General features: G+C 40.1%; 1 protein-coding gene across 1 annotated transcript in view; it reads right to left on the bottom strand.

Annotated features, from left to right (window-relative positions):
* LOC118834457 (aminopeptidase O (putative)) overlaps positions 1 to 19,164 on the bottom strand; it is a 542,097-nt gene that overhangs the window by 24,186 nt on the left and 498,747 nt on the right. The gene's annotated exons all lie outside the window — the stretch shown is intronic.

Consider the following 19,164-nt stretch of genomic DNA (forward strand, 5'->3'; position numbering starts at 1 on the left):
AGAGAGAGAGAGAGAGAGAGAGAGAGAGAGAGAGAGAGAATAGGTTCAGGACTGCCAGATCTCAGAATGCTCCGAGGCAGACAAGGAAAGCTCAGGGGAACACAAAAAAGCACTGTTTGTTTTAAAGCCATATTGGGAGAAAGGAAGAGGATCAAAGAAAGGGGTAGAATCACTGCCCTTCAAGGCTAGGACAATGGTAAGAAAAGATGGGAAGGAGATACAGCTCCTTGATTCTTAGGTTACTTCCGTGTTTTTGTTTTTGACAAGAAGAATGATCTTTGGGTTGGTTTTAAATTTAATATACACTTTAAAAAATAAAACTGCACAAATAAAAGAAACTCAGTTTCATGAAGAATCCTTTTTTTCTTTTGGAAATGTTCATGTAGATGTAAAATAATGATAATAATACAGTACCTTTTGGAATAATTTCCTATGATTAAAAGTTATTAATAAACATTCTTTCTAAAAACTCAATAGCAATACCCATGGCTCCAAAAATGGCAAGCAGATAATCAATACATGTTGGATTGAACTGAAGTCCTATATTCATCTCCCTGATGACAGTGCTCCTATAAATGTTAAAGTTTACAATGTTAAAAATAATTTTTATAAGTTTCTAATTTAAAAATTGTTAGAAGTGAGTCAGCCGGCAGACCTTATCTGCTCTGCCTGGTGATGCGTCCTTTTTTGGTTAGGCAGCAAGATATAGGGGAAAGAACATGTTGCATCTCCTACATTCAATTAGCTGTCATAAAGTTGAACATATCTGTTAACTTCGTTATGACTCAAATGTCCTTGAGTCCTAAATGTAAGAAAAAAATTATTAGTAGTAGTACTTGTTGAACAAATCTCATTGAAACCTTTTATTTTCAATCTAGTAAACAAACTGCTGACATTCAGAGCGCACATCATGTATTTACCAACCTCACACGGCTAAAACAATATGGGAACGAAACACCATCATCTGAACTGTGAGGAGGTATGGTGACAATTACATGCTGATACTTGCTACTTGTGTGACCTTAGGCAAATCACTTAACCTACCTAGGCCTCAGTTTCCTCATTTGTAAAATGAGGGGGTCGGACTGGATGACCTCTGAAGGTTTCTTCCAGCTCTACATCTTTAATCCTATGATAATGGATAAAAATTCAATTTTAAAATCTGAAGTTCACTTTTGGTTTAGAACTCTGTGAGGGTCGGTGTAAAAACACATGCATGCAGCCAAGCGAGGCCTGTTCTCTAAAGCCTAAAGCTACGGCGCAATACTCACGAATAAGCAATGCTAAGTGGAAAAGACTGATGCGATAGATGCTAAAAGCAAACCTACTTGGTCAGACTTCATGTGATCCAGAGGGTAGACTCAAGTGATCACGGAAGACAAAATACTTTTCTGTACTATATTCCCTTCTAAAAGGGAGAAAAATTACCTCCCCTACCAAAATTTTATCAAAATCAAGTTGTCTTCATCAAAAGAAATAGTTCCCTCATGTGATCATTTCAGCCCATTTATTCTGAACCTAAAGTATGCATTTTAATACTTTCATCCATATTATCTCTAGATAGCATGTATTAAATGCTTTCACACTTTCTGAAAATAATGCATAGCCAAATCTTTTATCAAGACAGTGGTCATCAGTAGCATCAAATCAATACCATATGTTAAGAACACTCTTAATAACATAATTCTTTGGAACACTAATTCATTGTTGGTGGAGTTGTGAACTGATCCAACTGTTCTGGACAGCAATTTGGAACTATGCCCAAAGAGCAATAAAAATGTGCATATCCTTTGACCCGGCAATACCACTATATACCCGGCTATATCCCAAAGAGATCATACAAATGGGAAAAAGACCCACATGTACAAAAATATTTATAGTAGCTCCTTTTGTGGCAGCCAAGAATTGGAGATTGAGAAGATGCCCATCAACTGGGGAACGGCTGAACAAGTTGTAGTATATGAATGTAATGGAATACTATTGTTCCATAAGAAATGGTGAGCAGGTGGACTTCAGAAAAATCTGGAAAGACGTATGTGAACTGATGCTGAATGAAGTGAGCAGAACCAGGAGAACATTGCACACAACCACCACTACACTGCGCGATGACTGACTTTGACAGACTCAGCTCTTCTCAGCAACGCAAGGATCTAAAACAACTCCAAAAGACTCATGATGGCACATGCTATCCACATTCAGAGAAAGAACTACGGAGTCTGAGTGCAGGTCGAAGCATGATTATTTGCTCTCTTTTTTGTTTTGTTTTTTCTTTCTCATGGTTCCTCCTAATAACTCTAATTTTTCTATACAACATGACTAATTGAAAATATGTTTAATAATGTCTATGTAGAGCCTACATTCGATTGCACGCCATCTTGGGGAGGGAGAAGTGGAGAGAGGTGGAGAAAATTTAAAACTTATGGGAGTGAACGTTGAAAACTAAAAATTTAAAATTTAAAAATTAAAAAAAAAAGACTAATTCTTGATTGATAAATCACTAGCTTTTAATTATTTGGAAAGGGGGTATGATACTGCATCTTCCCACATACTAGTGCCAGTCATTCTTAGAAAGGGGGGAAACAGTGAGTCATATAACTGGGTTGGGGTCACCTGAATAGATCTGGCTGTTTGGATTTGGACAGGAATATCTCCATTTGAAAATGCTATCTTCTTGAAAAAAGGGCAGTATCCCCAAAATGGAACGGATAAGACTTACATAGCACTTCAATACTTGCAAAATGCTTTACATCACTTCATTTGAGTTTCACCACAACTCTAAGAGGTGGGTATACAGCCAGAGGAAGAACTATGGAGTCTGAATGCAGATCAAAGCATACCATTTTCTCTTTTCTTGTTTTTTTTCTTCCTCCTGATTTTTCCCTTTTGTTCTGATTCTTCTTTTACAACATGACTAGTGTGGAAATATGTTTAACATGATTATACATGTATGACCTATATCAGATTGCTTGCTATCTTGGGGAGGGGGAAGGGAGCAAAATTTGGAACTCAAAATCTTACTAAAATGAATGTTGAAAACTATCTATCTGTGTAATTAAAAATATTTTTACGTAAAAGGGTGGGTATATAGAAATCATTATTCCCATTTTACAAATACGAGAGATTAAGTGACCTGTTCTTAGTCATGCATGTAGTTAGTGTTAGCATCAGGATTTGAACCCAAATCTTCCTGACTCCAAGTGCAGCATTCTATGCACCATCTCCAAAGCTTGGGATACAGAATAGTGGTAGTGCTTTATTCTCATCTCTTGCTAGGAATGGGGAGAAGGGTGGCTAAGAAGCTGGTTAGAGATACATTAGTGCAACGAGGGGGAGGGGCTGAGCACATACCAAATGCCCTGCCTGATTCCATTCCACAGGGAGGCTTGATTAGCCCGCTTCTGAGGGGCATCTTACTGTGCCATATCAGAGCAATCACACGCATCTTGCGATTGTTTACTCTTCATTTACTGGGCAGTGACAAAAAGCATTTCGGCTGGCTGTTGAGCTGGAAATGATTATTCATACAAACATGTCGGGTAGATGGTTTTCCTACCTGGTAATTTTTAAGTAAGGAAAAATCAGAGGGAGCTGCCAGGTGGGGGAAGCTGCCTCCCTGCCTGGCGGCCACGTATCACATCCTTAGTACACGATGCCTCTGTTCTGCTGTTTCTTCTTTTCAACTTTAGGTGAAGTGCTGTGAGATGGGAGTGTCCAGGTGATTGGTAAGAGCCATCAAAGAGGGTCCGCCGACAATCAGAACCACTAGCGGCCAAGTTCTGAGAGGAGCCCCAACAGCAGCTGGGCTATCTGCGTAACCCAGCCTGGGAAAGGAACAACTCACGCAACAGCTATGCCACATTCGGACATGAGCTTGGTGGGACCCTAAATAGGGAGAAAAAAGGACTCTCAGCACAAGAACTTCCTTTTGGTTTCACATGTTCCCTCTGGGGGTATTAGTGGATGAATTACAATGGTCAGAGTCTCCACAGTGGAGATGTACAGCAAAGACCAGGGGCCCTGTGCCTTGTCTGCTTGCCTGAGATAGACTGGCTTGGTGCAAAGCCAGTGGGATGCAGGGCAGGAAGAGGCCATGCTAGAGCTATCTCTCTTTTTTATTTTTTTGAGATTTTTTTATTTTCAGTTTACAACACTCAGTTCCACATAATTTTGAATTCCAGATTTTCTTCCCCCCTCCCCCCTCTCCCTCCCTAAGACAGCATGGAATCCGATATATCTTCTACATCTAACTTCGCACTGAACTTATTTACATACTAGTCAAGTTGTAAAGAAGAATTATGACCAATGGAATGAATCATGAGAAAGAACAAACAAAACAAAAAAAATTAAAAAACAAAAACAAAAGAGAAAAAAAAACAAAGGGAAAAAAAAGGCAAGCATAAAGCGTGCCTCAATCTGCATTCAGAATCCACAGTTCTTTCTCTGCATGTAGACAGCTCTCTCCATCCTGAGTCCTTTGGTGTTGTCTTTGCACCTTGCATTGTAGAGCTATCTCTCTTTTTCAAAGAAAGTCATGTTCATTTTGTTGAGTGATAGTCATTCTATCATACTGCTCTATTTACCAAATGCTAAAAATATAATAGGAATTTCCAGGTGGAAACAGAAAAAGAAATAAATCCTGAATGCTTTTCCCCAAGCAATGTTCATAACATACATCTAACTTCAACTGAAAGGCCAACCCCTAAATAGGGTTAATGGACCCTAAACCTCTTTGTCATACTTGGAGGTTAAGCCCTCCTCAAACTCTCAGGGGAAAAAGATGACCAAGCTAGAAATTCAATACAAAAACAACACCGATGAATGGATAGAGTACCAGATGTTCCCTTTCATTTTCCTCGATTCAGCATGTTTGCTTGCTATATAAATGGTTCACCTAAAATCCCACCTTTAGGGGATAAAGAATCAAAAATTTTGCAATGAGACTAAAAGATGTCAAAATTTGGACTACTGGGATTCAGAGAAGATTTATTCTAATCAATGCATCACTAAGAAAAAATAGTGATATTATAACTACGGTAATGTAGAAAGGATTAGCTATGGTTGGTGGCTTCTAGCCAATTTCTTCCCTGTGGTACCTTGAGAGATTACTGTGCTCAGAGAGGGTATCATATTTGACCAGCATGTGGGTAAAGCTAGTTGGACCAGGAAAGAGCACATCTCTGCAGTTCAAAACCTAGTGGAATAAAATGTAGACCAAGCAGTTCATAACAGCTTTGAGAATATATTTTTAATGGGTCTCCATAAACAAATGTTTTCCTTCATAATTATATTAAAATGGTTGTACCTACCAACACAAACACCAGTAAAGTCTCAAAGCTGTAGTTATCAGAAAAAGTTGGTCCAGGTCACTGAAGATTTCTTCATAATGTCTGTTTTAAATTCTATGTTCCTCCCAAAATGCTCACAGCTATGCAAATACCATCATATATGTGTGTGTATATAGATGTACGTACACACACACACACACACACACACACACACACACACACACACGGAGATGGTGGGGCTTTAATAGATGCTTTTACAAAACCAAGGCCAAAGTTTTTATAGCAACACATTTTTCTCCCCTTTACTGCCCTCAGGTAGTAAGCAGCATAGATGCTGAAATGGAAGAAAAATGCTTTTGCCCAGAAAATAACCTGGGATCTACAAACCACCTCAAATTTTCATGGGCCAGACCACAAAAGTAGAAATGAGTGCCAATGATCTTTGGCTCTTTTGTATGGTCTGAGCAAATAACTGGTCTATTTTTAGTTTCCATTCTTAGGGGTATTTTTTAGTCCTTTAACATAACCCCCTAAATCCCAGTGTGCCATGACACGACAAAAGAATATATAAAACAAAGGCCTAAAAGGCTAGAAAACAACTTTGGAATAAATGGACACTTAGAAGACACGAGGACATTTTTACTGACCAAAGTGAGCTATCTCTTTCAAACTCAGCTATGTAAGATTGCCTTTTTGTTGGCTTGTCTCTTCTAATACAGACTTTGACAGTTGTCAACCACAAAAAGGAATATATTTTTAGAAGTTATACTGGGGGAAGAAAGGGAATCAAAGAAAGATGGCACCATTACTGAGGATGGAGAACATGATGAGAACCAATGACTGAGAGAAAGCAGAACTAGGCTCAACTCTTTTTGCTTCACTCTTCCCTGCCAATAAACACAAATTTTGTACTTGAAAGGGCAATCACAAAAATGGGTAAGAGGGAGTTAAGAACCAAGATAAGTAGGGAAAAAGGAAGAAAACACCTAGCTGTCCTTTATGAAATTAAGTCTTCAGGCCCTGATAACTACATCCCAGCAACTGATGACGCCCTTTACTGAGCCAAGATCTTGCAGAATGGGAGAGATTCCACGGTGCTGGAGAGGGGCAAACTTTATCATGATTTTCCAAAAAAGGAAACAAAAAATAGCTTTTTATCAGATCTTTATATAGCAATGGGCCTGACTGCAATTCCTTGCATAATTTTAGAATGTATCATTAAAGAGATGGTTAGCTGACAACTAGAAAGGGAAGCAGTGACCACCAGGAGACATCCATGGTTTTATCGAGACTAAGTCATGTCAGAATAACCTCAAATCCTTTTCTGACAGGATTACTAGAATGGCAAATCAGGGAATTCTTTAGCCTAGATATTAACAAAGCATGTGATGATCTTTCTTGCTCTTCTTGTGGACAAGACAAAGAAGTGGGATAAATAAGAATCTTAACAGGAGATGTGATCAGACAGCTATTCACCTGATAAAGACTTGGGTCATCTGGATGCCTGTGGCATAGTGATCAACAACAACCCAAAATAGTAAGATCTTAGGTTAAACAAAGAGATGCACACTGCTGAGGACTAGAGATAGGACAGTACTACTGAGCTTTGCCCAGCAGGTCAACGTCCAGAGTACCGATTTTGGTTAGTTCTGGGCATCACATTTCAGGAAGGATATTGATAAACCAAAGGATGACCAGGATGGTGAAGGTATTTAATGGAGAAGATTGATGGATGTAACTGGGCATGTTTGGCCTGAAGAAATGATGACTGTGGGAATACGAATCACTCATTCATTCAAAAAGCATTTATTAATTGCTTGCTACGGACTGTACTAGGAACCAGGGACACAGAGACTAAACAGACAGTCCTAGCCCTCAAGAAGTCCACATTTTGTTCTGGTAAACAACATGAATACAGATAAACATATACAAAGTAATTCCTGTGGGAAAGAACTTGTCACTGGGAGAATCAGAATAGTCCTTAGATAAGGCTCTTTACCTGGCTGAGTCTTGAAAGAAGACTAGGATTCTACCAAGGTAGAAATGCAGAGGAAGCTCATCGGGCATGAGGGACAGCCCACACAGTTACAGAAATGAGACATGAAAGGTTATCAACAACCTGGAAGGTCTGACCAAAACATCAGTGGCATAAATGAGGATAAGATTCAGTGAGCCAGGAAAGGTAGCATGGAGCCAGATGGTGAAAGGCTTTAAATGCCAAAGAGAAAGAAGCGTTTGTATTTTATCTGAAGGATAAGTAAGAGGGGGCATCATGTCATCCAAAGAACAGTGAATGGCTCTAGAGTTGGAGGTCATGGGTTTGTAGATTTAGAGATTCTGCTCTTTACTCCTGGTGTGACCTTGAGTACATTACTTAACCTTGGTGGCCTTTTGTTCCCTGGTCTGTAAAGCAAAGAGGGTTAAACTTGATTTTAAAGTCCCTTCCAGCTCTAAATCTATGATCCCTATGATATTGAGTCTCTGGGCTTCTTAGATAGGAAGAAAGAAAGGGTCAATGCTTCAGGCATATCAGTTTTGGACTAAGGGAGAGACTGGCGGCAGGGTGAGCTAACTTCAAATATCTCAAGGGTCACCAAGCGTCAACGGAATTAGATGCGTCTGATCGGCCCCCAAGCACCGAGTTGGGAACAATGACTGAAAGAGCCAAGAGCATCTGATTAAGGCTTGATGGAGGAAACAATTCCTAAAAGCCAGAACATTACAAAAAAAGAAAAGTGTGTGTGAAAAGGTAAGGGACTCCTTCTCACTCCAGCTTTTCTAAGCACAGCCGGATGGCCACGTGTCCAGGAGGTAATGGAGGGGATTCTTGTTTGGGTATGGGCTGTACTAAATGGATTCTCAAGACCCTTACAACTCTGTAATTCTATGACTGTAACCATATTAGGCAGTCTACCAAGAGGCATTAAAGATAGACCTTAAACTTGATTTGTAGTTCAGTACGCTATTTTGAAACAAATGAATGACCACTTAAAAAAGAAACGAAACTTTTTTTTGAACATGCATCTTTTCTTCCGCACGTCCTTAAATGGTGAAATGTCTTATAGAAAGTAACAGAATAGGCTGAGATTTACCTAAGTACGAATAAAATTCCAGCTCACTCCCCTCAAGAAACTTTTCAAATATTATCAGGTTGAAAATGAGAGTGGGTCAGCTTCTTGAAAATCCTGAAGTGATAAGGAGCACTCGTCAGTGTGGCATCCCCCCTCCCCTCCAACACTTCCCTAGGAACCTCTATGAGGTAGGCCAGGAAGAAGCAGCATCAGCAACATGTGACAAAAAGATAACATTTCCTATAATATTTTCAGGAATCTGTGAAATACATTCAGGCATTAATTATAGTAAATAAAACCGAAGAGCTAGAAACGGTGTAGAACCCGTAGTACTGGAATACTGTAACACTCTTTGGTTCAATCTTTAGTTAGAAACCAATAGAGCAACTTAAAATACTATGTAGCTAGGTTGTAAGCATCCTGGCGCTAACTACAGTCCAGTTTAGCTTCAGTTCCCCTTTGTCTTTCAAGTGCTTTTTAATACCTCCACCAGAGGGCAGGAAAGGGTCAAGGAAAGGAGATGAAATGAGAACTAAAGCTATCTTGATATCTTGACCTTTGGGGTGTGGAAGGCCAAAGCAGCTTGAGAATGCTACAGCCGTACACAGTGCCTGCCTCTAGTGGAGGAAATATTCTATATCCTTTGGTAAATCCTAGGCCCAGGTTCAGGGCAAAGTGAGTCTGTTAAAAAGAATTTATAGAATTTATTTTTTTCCACAGTAAATTAGGCTATGAATTCAGGGGAGACAGGAGGAGAGCGAGAAATCGACGCCGCTGGCTAAGTTTCTGTTGACAATACGTAGCACTCCTGTTTATATGGCACTTTGAGGTAAGCAAAGTATTTTTCTCACATCTCTCCAGAGGGCAGTATGAGTACCGTTATTCCTATTTTGAGATGAGGAAACAAACTCAGAAATGCTCACTGCCTTGGCCATGGTTAAACAGCTGATAAGGAATTTCCTCAGGATTCAAAGGCCCAACTCCAAGCCTGGGGTTTTGTCCATCATCTCAAAGTACCACCAAACGAACTGATGGAGAAGTTCTGGGTCAGGGCAAGGGGGGGGAGAAGCAGAAAGGCACACGCTTTGTGTCACTCCGGCAGAAACGTGAGATTATATATGCCTGTGCACTTCCTCTGGGGTACAACGTCTTCCCTTGGTCCATTTAATGAAGGACTTTTATGACAAAAAACAAAAACAAAACCCCCCCCCCAAAAAACCCACCAGAAAAGAAATAGCGATCCTATTTAAAAAAAAAAAGGCTCTCCAAGTATTCATTAAACACTGCGCAACAAAGCAGAGCCAAAGGCAGGAGGGAAAGACACCATACTGTAGAGGAGAGAGCACAGCACTTAAGGGTTAGAACACCAGGAATGGAATCTGTCACTGGACCCTGGATTTAATCTCAGTCTCAAGGTCTTCATCTGTAAAATGAGGGGAACACTTGTACGGCACGCTTCTTAAACTTTAAACGTATAACCCACCAACAAAAACGCGAGCTATTCTTATTAGCAGGGAAGACTTCCTTCCTCCCAGTAAGTCCAGACAAATATTTTAAAAGGAAGACATTCCTAAGGAAAATGAATGAGATTAGAGTAATCTCTTCCTTCCCCTCTCCAATCTACCCTTTTCTGCTCCAAAGCTCTGAAGAAAAATCATAATATACAAAAAAGAGAGAGAAGTGTAGTTTTCCCATCTTGAACTTGCTTTAACCTATATCATTAAGTTGTGATATTTACTGGAGGCAAACTGAGAGTCCGATTTATAAAGGTATTTCTCTGACTAGTTGAGAGAGACGACTGTGAGGGGCAGTATGGAGTAGTGGATAGAGAGCTGGAACCCTGAAGCCAAGAGGACTTGGGTTCAAGTCTCACCTCTGGCGCATACTGGCTCTTTGGCCCTGGGCAAGCCGCTTAAATTCTCACATCGGCAGCCAACTCCGTAAGACGATAAACCACAAAGAAGGTGCCAACTGTACTGGAAGAGGTCTTCTCACCTGGCAGTTCCCTATTATCAATGGCATCTAGTCTAGTCCCCATCTCTATCTGCAACGACCAAGACTCTTTGTACCTGGGCAGGACTTAGAAAGATACTTGCAGAAAACTGGCATGAGGGTGACTATCTGCAGTGCCCCATATGGAAGAACCACAGGGCACCAGCCTCTTCCAAGAGGTATCATATTGACAGGTTGCCACATCTTTTTATCCCAGAAAGAAATTACTAATTGCTCCCTCTATTCATAGGCTGGTTGCATGGTTTTGACCCTTCCCAAGGCCTTCCCTTCCAGGTAAAATTTTACAATACACCATCTAGGGAACTTTGTTCCTCCAAGGGGTAAATACTGGGCGACAACTTGCCAAGTCTGTTCAGTAATAAAGCATAATAATGTGTTTCCACTGTCATGAGGGAAACGGAACAAAAAGCTGTTCTCCTTCAGTTCTAGTAGTTGAACTATCAGTATATTTGCTGCTACTTTGTGGTTTATTAAAAATTACTGGCACAGAGCTAACTCCAGCCACAACTCCGCCTATATTGAGGACTCTGTCGAACAATTTTCACGAGGGCAAATGTGGAGAGTCCAAGGTGCTACCACTTCACGGCCATGGTTTTATGGGCGTTAAACAATATGCAATTGAGCCACTCTCGAAAACTGGTCATGACAGTATCTAGATTCTGTATAGAGAGTTAAAAGATGAAAAACTTTCCATTTACTTGAAGTTCAGCACAGTGCTTACAAAAACAGACTAGGTCTCCTTAGCTAGCTCAGGCTAGACGTACAATAACCACCCATGGACCTGATCCTACTGCTGACTGGCTTTACAGAGGCTTCAACGTACTAATTTCTGACCTGGGCCAATATGCCCCTGCTTAGGCACCATGGTGCCAGGGGTTCATTACCTTGGTGCAGGACTTGGTGTGGACACCTGATAGTTTTTAGTTCTATTGTGCTCACAACTCCTGGCCTCAAGCAATCCATCAGCCTCTGCTTCCTTGGTAGCAGGATGATAGGCATCTACTACCATAACTCATATCCATATCCAGAGAGAGAGAGAGGGGAGGGAGGAGGTGAGAGCATAGAGAAGGAAGAGAATGGGGATGTCCCTTGAACATTAATAAATCTTTATGGTGCCCATTTGACTGGCAGAAAGAAGTCCATTTAATTATCATCATTTTTTCTTTTCAATTTTTCCTAAAAGAAAATTCTAGTGGGGATTATATTTTGCTTATTTTGCAGGAAGACTACCAAAAAGTAATTGAGGATTCAAGGTGGGGAGGGAAGGGAGTGGAAGATTGAAACTCAGCAAAATGTGGGAATCCATGCCATAAATCTACTTCAGGATATGTTTTGCTTCTCCAAGTCCCCCATAATTAGAAAGAAATCCTAAACCTAAAAAATGGGCCCAGAATTGAGACTCCTTCTATGTGCAGGGCAGTTCTGAAGTTCTAAAATACAATTAGTGGTTAAAAGGACAGAAAGGATAGAAATGCTTATAAATAGCATTACAACTCATTTGTAAGAAAAAAAAAAGCTTGCCACTCAGACCATAATCCAAGTCACAGCCTAAATTAAATTTAGAAAAAGGTAATATAAAATACCCCTTGACTTGAGACACCATGCATATGGTCTTTTGTTCTTAAACTGTTTAATTTTGATTGGTTTAGAATTTTCCTTCCTATAAACCACAAGCCAGAGAGGTTCCTATTGGCACGGAAAGGTCTAGGATGCAGTTTTTATGGACTCTTGGGCCAGTTTTAAGTCCACTACGAAACAAAGTGATGTACCTCAAAGTTCAGAGTACTCTTTAGAAGGAGCCACAAGGTTTATTTTTTGACCTTGTAAGCATGAAAACACCTTTACAAGAACAAAATTAGGCCAGTGCCATTGGTGAGGTTAGACATGTGCAAATGTACTCTTTAGTAACACAGTATCTTTTTCCTTACTTGCTAATGTGTTCTCTTGGATTTACTTGCTATCACTATAGCCTACAATCCTTTTTCCTAGAAAGCTGGTGGAAGCTAATTCCATGAAAGATTTTTATTTCCGTATCTTCCAAGGTTACATCCGTCTCTCTCTTTTACCTTGGAAAGAGCCCCTGAAAGATTCAGGTTTGTCTATCCTAGGCGCTACAGGTGGCCAACCAACTTTCTGGTTCCATGCCTATGTCTCTGTAACCAAGTGACAGAAACTTAATTAGCAGGGACGGCGTTGTCTGTGAACTAGCCGCCAACAGGATCACTACAGAGTGACTGATTTATACTGTTCCCTGAAAGAAGTTAGAAGTAAGAACCCCAGGGGGAAAAGGCTCCATTAGTAGTTGACCAGTTTAGGACTAAACAATGAGGGAAGATGTTTAAAGATTTACCTTTTGAGGAAGTTCCTGGCAGCCTACAGAATATATGGACTGAAGAGACTGTGTGTAAGATTAGAGATAAAGGTTGTTTTATTTTGTTGTAAGATACATAGTCAAACACCACTGATTCAAACTAATGGGAGGAGAGGATGGAATTAGTTGGCATATATTATATATATACACACATGATTATTCTATTATAATTTTTTTGTTCTCAAATACATAGAGCAATAAACTATATTAGTAAGATATTGTTAGGATATTATTAATTAGAAGTCTTGAGATAGTCTGGATGAGATCAGAGTCCTAGAATTTTAGAGCTGAAAGGGATACTGGAAATCATATAATGCAGTTCTCCTATTTTATAAATAAAGAGAATAAGATTGGTTGATTTGCCTTGTAATTAGGTTGTGGTTGAGCTATCACCAGAACATGGTTTCCCAGCTTCTAGCCCACTGCTCTTTCCATTAGATATGAAAGTATAATCTGATATTTATAGTTAATTGTACATAAATTGTTTCTAAAGTGCTTTAAAAATATTGTTCTCTTTTATTCTTGTTCGGGTACAATTTAGAGGCTCTGGGGTTCCATCTAACACCAAAGTTCTATGATTCTATGAAAGAGGGTTAACAATCCCAGCTCTTTATATTGTTAATATGCTTAAAAATCTTTGTTCTATTACCAAACTACATTTCAGCCTATTTTAAAAATTGTGAATTATTCCAAATAAATGGAATCCAAATTACTGAGACTCTTCTGTACTAGAAAATTATTAAATGCAAAAACTATCCCAGGAGCTATTACTAAATGACCCTGGTTCCTTCACTAAATGATTATGGCACGTTCAGTCATTTGTGGCTTGAGTAGTTTTTTTTTTTTAAATAAGTTTACACATGCCTGCTCTAGACATTTGTATTTCTTTGTAACTGAGAGAAACAGTACTCCAAATATGGAAATGTCATATTACAAAAAATTAGTAATACCAGTGGCCAGAGCTTTGTACTTCTCTTGTCAGCTTGTCTCTACGACCAGGCAAAGTCTACAATGACCACAGGAAGTGAACGTGGGCCAGAATGTTGCTGCTGCCAATACCAAGTTATGGCGCTTGATTCTGATTTCTAGCTGCCTTACTTCACTTCCAGGGAATGATAATATTTGAAGGTGAGTTCTCAAAGCAGAACAGCACAGCCAGGTGTCAAACAGAGGAGAAGAAAAGGCATCACGAAGTCATACTGGGTGAGGCAGAGTGACTGCATGGAGACACTTGTCTCACTTCTAGAACATCCCTGAAACTAGGACCTCTCAACCAAAGCTTTCTCAGTTTTGGAGAAGGAGGAACAGTATCTGATAGTAACTACCTCTGGCAACTAATAAGCCTTTGTCTCTCTGGAAAAATTCCTTTTCTGGATCAACCATGACTATTTTGCTTTTAACATAAAAACACTTTATTACTGTATTTTCTAGACAACACATTTCAAGCTAATCCCCATCACACATTCTAAGGTAGATAAATGGGTTTCAGAACTCCAAATTTTAAGGAGTTAAAAGAGACTGATACTATCTGATGGTGAGTCAACAGGTTATCAGTGGGGGACAGCTAGTTGGCGCAGTGAGTAGAGTACCAGCCCTGGAGTCAGGAGGACCTGAGTTCAAATCCGGCCTCAGACACTTGACACACTTACTAGTTGTGTGACCTTGGGCAAGTCACCTAACCCCAATTGCCCTGCCTTCCCTGCTCCGAAAAAAACAAACCAAGTTACCAGTGCCCAACTGGAGTTAAAATTGGAGTCTTGGAGTAAAAATTAAGACTATTATTAGGTCTCAGTAAGGAATAGGGTACTTAACTTCATCCAGGCTCAAGGCCCAGCTAACTGTTTTCACAGTTTATAAGAAGAAAAGAACTATTTTGGTTCTTTTAAGAGGATCTTGCCTTGTTCCAAGGAATAGATGCGTAATAGCTCTTAAATCTTGATTGTCCCCACCTGTGGCCATTTGTTCAGAAACTCCAGTACTGAGGCTATTACCATAAAAAATTCTTTTTCCTATTGCCTTGCTGTTCCGTTTGGTCGAGATGGACAACGATCTGGCCACAGCGCTTTGACTCATTGAGTAAAAGTAGTTCATCAAGCTATATTTACTAAAAATAGGTATCCAAGTAACGTTCTACCCTTAAACTCGTTTTCTGTGTCTGGAAAGTAGGTGTTATCTAGCGTACGAAACGGCCTGACATGTGTGAATTACCCATCCTGCTGGATTTGCTTTTGTTTCTCTCTTTAATACGAATACGGTATCACTCTACCCAAAAGCCACTCCTGAGTGAAGCTGACCCTAGCACAGCTCACTCAAAAATGCACGGAGCGTAAGGGTTTGCACGTTCCAGATGGAATGAATGACTGAGCTGGGCTGGGACGGTATTCGACCAGCTAATGCCCAGTAAATACTCGACAAGCCAATGCTATGATAATGTCACGATGAGGATGATTCTAGGAGAGAGCCGTAATTATGTACTCAGAACTCCCGAGCAGCAGATGTTACAGCCTGCTATTGGACGCGATGAAAAAAAGGCAATAAATCTTACTGACAAAGTTCTCCTACTTATTACAAACATCACAAACACCTAAACCACCCCATTCCCACAAGGATAACAACAAAGAAGGCCACTTCTATGGCACAGACATCAAAACACTCAGGGAAATAGATGCTGAGAGGGAACAAGAATCCAAGAAAGGAAAAGGGCTTACAATTGTCACCAAGTTTCCACCTCTCTGACAGGCTGTTCCACATTTGTCTGAAGAGCTGTAACGCCCACTGCTACTCTTAGCCTCTAAGGGCCTATGATCTACTTAGTTGTCTTAGTCTAAGCACGGAAAACCTATTCTTCCCATAGTATGCGACATGGGTTGCGGTTTTTTAATAGGGTCTTCGTTAAGGCTCAAAAGGGAAAACTGAAGCGAAATGCAAAATACAGAACTGAGTTCATCTAGTATAGAATCTTTGTTGTTGTGTCTGACTCTGTGACTCCATTTGGGGTTTTCTTGGCAGAGATACTGGAGTGGTTTGCCATTTCCTTCTCTAGTTCATTTTATGAATGAGGATACTGACACAGACAAGGCTTTTAAGTGACTTGTCCAGGGTCACACAGCTAGCGTGTGAGGCTAGATCTGAACTCAAGAAGATGCGTCTTTTTGACAACAGGCCCAACACTGTGCCACCTAGCTGCCCTCCATGGTGCTGTCATGGATCGGCTTAGCAGACATAGCTCTGAGGAGTAGTACTCTGTTCCGTTGCTGTTTCTTACTTGGGGTGGGGGGCAGGGAGTGAGTTCCTTCATTCACTGTTCTCAGGTTAGCATCTAAGCCTAGACTATCAGCTTGTTATTTGTCTATTAAGAGATGTTACAATTACTACCTGTGCACCTGCTGTGTTTCTGATCACTATCTACTAGGCCCTATAGTGTCAGAACTCTACTGGGCAGAGGCAGGGGCAGCGATAGAAAAGGCACTGGAAGGAACTATAAAAAGCAGTCACCAAAAATCCAGCTCTGGCACCCATAGCTGAGGAATGGGGAAAGTACAGTGGATCTCCTGGACCCGTGGAAGGCAAGGCTACTCAAAGGACAGAAGTTCTGGATGTTTTGAACTGGAGGTCAATGATTGAGGAAGTTTAGAATATAGCAAAAGGTGAAAGCCCTAGATCCAAAGACAGAAGTCCACCGAAAAGGTTATTAGGAGTTGAGATTTTGAGAAACAGAACTGAACCAGTGGGGTCCAAAGGACAGCTAGCCTGGACTATTCATTCTTATCACAGTGGTCACCTAGACAATCTGAGGTGATTTCATACCCACTAAATGGACATCTTAGAGAACTGGCAAATTCTTCAACATTAATTCAGAAGGTGGTAATTCTAGGCTCAGAAAGACATACCGCCATGTAGACTGTTGTCCCAATAATAGGTTGCTGAAATGTGCTGAGCTGGCAGGGGCTGTACTGAGACAGTGAGCCCCAGACCAGAGTAATGATGATAATGACAAATTTCACAAGTTATCAGTCAAAGGGATCCTTCAGCTTTCTACAACAGAGAAATGAAATTTGAAAAGACTGGCAATCAAAGCTGTTTGTAAATTTTGAAAAGTTAATCTACAGTTAGAGATGGCTAGTGAGGAATTAGGGGTGTGTATACCCCACCACACAAGCTCTCTCCCCACACCAGAGTTCAGGAATAGGAAAGGTGTGTGTGGGTGGGGGGTGTCTTTCTGTTCCCCAGTTTCATTTTAATGCCATAGCCTGGTCTGGTCCTGTGCCGTGGCCTAAAGGAAGAATACCATAGCGTTACTAGTAAAAGACTTTGCGAGCCTTTCTCAAATCCTCCTCCTCCTCTTATCTTCTACTACTACATGGAAAGTAAAAATAACTGGTTTTTAAAGTCCCCAGGGAACATGGATATCTACTGGAAAGAGGGCATCAATCATCATTAAACCCTGGTAGTACATATGAAATAAAGTCATAGTTCTAATGACCTTTTTACCAAATGATAAATAGCCTCAGGCTTTTCTCCAATAAAATGTTAACACTTTTAAACAGAGGGAAAGGGCAACACAATCCAATGCCAACAGATTCCAAAAGACTACATTTAACCAACAAAGTTTTGGATAAATACCCTAGGTTGGCTAAAATCCTATTATTCGTCCAGGTCTACAAGGCATTTCAGGGAAACCTCAGTGAGGCATTCATTTTGAAACAAGTAAAAATCTTTTGCTCAGGTATGTGATTATGTCTCTGTGAACATTCCCTTAAAAGGGAACTGGGTGGCTGTGAACTGATGTCCAATGAAAGCTATAATGGTAACATACTCTAGGTAGGTACTTGTTCAAGGTCTGCTTGGACCTCAGTTTCACCTTGAAAAACAGAAGTTGGAGATCAGTGTTGTGACTTTGAACATCCACTCCAATTTTGCTCTGGGGCCTTGAAAACTTTGTAGCACCTTTTTATGAAAAATCAATCCATTTGGGCTGACAATTGTGATCAGACCAGGATCCATTTTACATCCTTAGAGAAAGGCAGGGAAAACCAGACCTGCCATCTCACAACTCGCTGGCATCAAATGGCAACTCTACAGTGACAGCTTTGATCCTACCTCCTTAATTTGTCCACTGCCCATTATAGAATCCTGACATTTCACTGGTACTCAGCTATGATTAAAATATAGCCTAACTGCTAAAAATAGAAATGTCTGTTTGAACACTAATTAAAAATAACAGTCTGGCATTTGGAAACTCATATAAACAAAATTAAAAAAAGCTGAAATAAATAGCAACAGTTAAGACGTTGGCCTGTCCTTATTGGGGAAAAGCTATATCCTTGCCCCCTAGAGTTTTTCCATTAATATTTGAATATATGGTGGTTCTGAGAGGACCCACAATGTCCATCTCATTGTTTTAATCTGAAAGTAATGAGCCACTTTTCTCAACATCTCTCTATTTTAATTATTATCATACCATTCCAATTATAATTTGATAAACTGGGCACAATGACTTTCTACAGTATTTACAGCAGTTTTTAATTAGACACAATTCAAACTCAGTTAATTTTTGAAGATTTAGTCCCTAATATAGGAAATTTAGATCTCTTGAAATGGCATGGCACTTAATAAGCACACTTTTCTAATAGCTGCAGGGAATTCTATCTCAAATCTGTTTCACATAAGATTTCCCTTTTTACTGTCTTCATTTTCCTCCTACAATTATTAAACAACTGGAGGATTCAGTGAAATACATCATACTATAACAGACTGCATTCACTCACTTAAGGGCTTACATCGCATTCCCTTTCCCCCTTCCTATACATAAGACATACTAAACAAAGAATAATTTTAGGGACAAAATAATTTTGTTTTCCCACAAATGTCCAGTCTTACTTTTCAAACATGGCTTTGATAGCTTTAGCTTTCATTTCCCGTACATATGGCCCCCTTCCTGTCCTAACTAAATGCAAACAACAAGTTCTAACAAATTCCGTCCAGGATTCATTAATGTGTAACAGCATCTCACTTTGGCCAACCTACAAGGTTACAAACACCCCACCCTAACTTTATAATTCAAAACCATTACAGGATGTGATGTGTACCTACGTTAACAGACATCCTCCCATTTCTGTCTCTGCTTATCAGCCCCCGAGGACATGCACGTGAGTGTTCATAATTTCAGATAATGGCTAGGGATCTCAAAAAGCCCAAATAAGTGAAACCGTCATTAAGTGGAATGCCATGGTGTCTAGGTAACATGGAAAGAGGTTAATACTGCACACAGGCAAGCACAACCAGAAAACAGATTAATCAAGGCACACATTTCTTGTCCTTCTTCACAAATAAAGCAAACAGTTACAGCTTTTGCTAATGGAAAAAAATAGCTTGAATAGCCCAGGGTTCTAATGGAACGCCAACATTCCTAGCCAATGGCTCA

The sequence above is a fragment of the Trichosurus vulpecula genome, chromosome 1 (genome assembly GCF_011100635.1).
Source record: "Trichosurus vulpecula isolate mTriVul1 chromosome 1, mTriVul1.pri, whole genome shotgun sequence".
Classification (NCBI taxonomy): Eukaryota; Metazoa; Chordata; class Mammalia; order Diprotodontia; family Phalangeridae; genus Trichosurus; species Trichosurus vulpecula.